The following is a 3080-nucleotide window of genomic DNA, read 5'->3' as shown; positions in this document are numbered from 1 at the left end:
ATAACTATTAATTTCAAAGACCTCCTAATTTTGCACTGGAGAAAGCTGAAATCTGGGATTTATTCATTAATTTGTTCAGAAACATTGAAAAGTTTTGCATGACACTGTTTAAAGGGCAAAATCATGATTTGGATAAAGGTGTTATAACTCCCATGCTACTGTTCTTTTCACTAGTATACTTTAAGAAGGACATTTCAAGAAAACAATAAAAATGAAATAAAAACAAACTTAAAAAAAACTATAACAAAAAAGAAGAAATCTTTGGGAGCTAAATGTCAATACTACTTCAATATCTACTTTTCTGTCTACAAAGTTCTGTTGGTATAAGTAACTAAGGATAAGGATAACAACATCACAACAACAGGAAATGTGAAAGGTGATACCAACAGAAGTAATACATTTCTGGAATATATAATGTAGATGGGATTGCTTTGATGGAGTAACCAAATAGATTGGACAAATTCAGTTACTACAAATGAAATAAGTGGTAATGGAGGAAAAATAGACCTTCCAGAGGCATGGTTATGGAGTAGGAGCTGCTAAATGTTACTTCCCTGATCAACTAGTTAAAGCAATGAAAAAAATAACCTGAAAACTCAACAACTTTAGAGATTCAGTAAGCCACAGGTGAGTGCAGACACGTGGTTAGTGATGGAAAAAAGGGGGCGGTGAGAGAAAGAGATTCTCAGGACTTAAGAAGCTGTGCTTAGTGCCAGTGCCAGTTTTGGAGTTATGCAGAATAGCACATTGTTGGTAGGAAAGTGAGTCTTGACACTTAACCAGTGAACTCAGGGACAACAGGATATTGAACTGCCCACAAGTACTCAACAGTGTTTAATGAGGAACAATGGCTAAGAATTAAGGCTCTGTAGTTGGCTCTAACTCCCACAGGCAGCAAGAAAAATAAATCCCAGATAACCTCCAGAGGCATGGCATGGGATTAGCAGCTGTAGTGCTCTGCTTTCCAGGTCAACTAGCTAGAGTAACACTTTTAAAACACACACACATACACACACACACACACACACACACACACACACACACACACACACACACGAACACTTAAAAACTAGCCAATTTGCAACTGTGATTTTTTTTTTTAAAGTCACTCACTTAGCTTCTGATAGATGCAGGCACATGTGATCAGTAGATGGAAAAGAAGTGAGGGAGAGGTTCTGGCTTTAATACCTGGAATCACCAGTAGCTAGATCTGAGTGATGTTCTGGACAAAAGGAAAAGAGAAAAGAAATATAATCATTATAAGTAAGATGGACTTTTTCTTCCAAAAGACTGCCACAGTAATACTGTGACTCATGGACCCTTATCCCTTCTTCTGGGCCTCAGGGATGAATTTGGTTACAAAAAAAATGGTCTGGGAGTTGACTTTTACTCTAATTTAGCTAGTTCTTCTTCTAGCGTTTGCCCTTCTTCCATAGCCAGTCAACAGCATCAGGTTGAGCCTGATGTAAAGTTTCGAGACCTCCTTTGAATCTGGAGAGGTAGCAGTCGTTGACTATGTGGGTCATAGTCTGTCTGGAGCCGCAGGGGCAGTTCGGGTCATCTCTGGCTCCCCAGCGATGGAACATAGCGGCGCACCGGCCATGGCCTGTTCGATAGCAATTGAGGAGGGCCCAATCATAACATGCTAGGTCAAAGCAGGGTTGACGCTTGCAGGGGTCTGTGATGAGGTGTTTGTTCTTTACCTCAGCTGACTGCCAACTCTGTTTCCAAGAGACTGGAACAGAGAAGTTCAGTGTAGGCATAGGGGACCAGATTGGATGACGAGACGTCAAGCGTTGAACAGGGTGGGCGAAGATATCTGCGTATATTGGCAGGTCCGGTAGAGCGTAGACGTGGGAAATGAACTTAGATGATACCGCATCCCAAGGACTCCATAACACCCAAACAAAAAGAGATGTGTACTCCTATGTTCATAGCAGCACAATTCATAATAGCTAAAACCTGGAAGCAACCCAGGTGCCCAACAACAGATGAGTGGCTGAGAAAACTGTGGTATATATACACAATGGAATACTATGCAGATATCAAGAACAATGAACCCACCTTCTCTGACCCATCTTGGACAGAGCTAGAAGGAATTATGTTAAGTGAGCTAAGTCAGAAAGATAAAGATGAGTATGGGATGATCCCACTCATCAACAGAAATTGACTAAGAAGATCTGAAAGGGAAACTAAAAGCAGGACCTGATCAAATTACAGCAGGAACCTCACATCTCCACTATAGAGCCCCTACTTCCCCCAGTCCTAGAACCCTTGGATAGGGCCCACTTTCCCATATGCCTCTCCCAATCTGTATCAAATAATATTGCATCCGCCGATCACAACCTAACCAATGTAACGATTGCCACCTCAACATGCTTCACCTCAGACTGTGTCCAGAGACTTCACGTGTGGAATGACAACCCTTCAGCTTCATTACTCGGGTGAGACCTTTCCTTTATAGTACACTCTAATTTCATCTCAGGTGGTTCACTTTCTAACAAAGTCTCATAACCTAGATATACACCAGTTTCTGTGAGAGAGAGCTTATATTCACACGTATCCATAAACTACTGCAAAATATATACCTGAAAGCAGAAGTACATTAGAGTTTGCAGTGAGTACCTCCCTAACACTTCCTCTCCACTATTCTAAGCTTTGGGTCCATGATTGCTCAACAATTTGTTTGGCTTTGTATGTTAACTCTCTTTTCAGTCACCAGGTTCCAGATGCCACCAGGATGCTGGCCAGGCTTCCCTGGGTTGAAGACCCCACCATTGTGTCCTGGAGCTCAGCTTCCCCAGAGACACACCCTACTAGGGAAAGAGAGAGGCAAACTGGGAGTTGGACCGACCAGTCAATGCCCATGTTCAGCGGGGAAGCAATTACAGAAGCCAGACCTTCTACCTTCTGCAACCCTCAGTGACCCTGGGTCCATGCTCCCAGAGCGATAGAGAATGGGAAACCTATCAGGGGAGGGGGTGGGTTATGGAGATTGGGTGGTGGGAATTGTGTGGAGTTGTACCCCTCCTACCCTATGGTTTTATTAATTAATCCTTTCTTAAATAAAAAAAAATTAA

At 42.3% G+C, this 3080-nt stretch overlaps 1 pseudogene; it reads left to right on the top strand.

The window, feature by feature from the left end:
• The first annotated feature begins 1223 nt into the window (after nt 1-1223).
• LOC132540625 (small nucleolar RNA SNORA5) lies at nt 1224-1368 on the top strand (annotated as a pseudogene).
• Nucleotides 1369-3080: the final 1712 nt, after the last annotated feature.

Source organism: Erinaceus europaeus, chromosome 9 (assembly GCF_950295315.1).
Source record: "Erinaceus europaeus chromosome 9, mEriEur2.1, whole genome shotgun sequence".
Taxonomy (NCBI): Eukaryota; Metazoa; Chordata; class Mammalia; order Eulipotyphla; family Erinaceidae; genus Erinaceus; species Erinaceus europaeus.
This window is presented reverse-complemented; position numbering and strand designations above follow the sequence as displayed.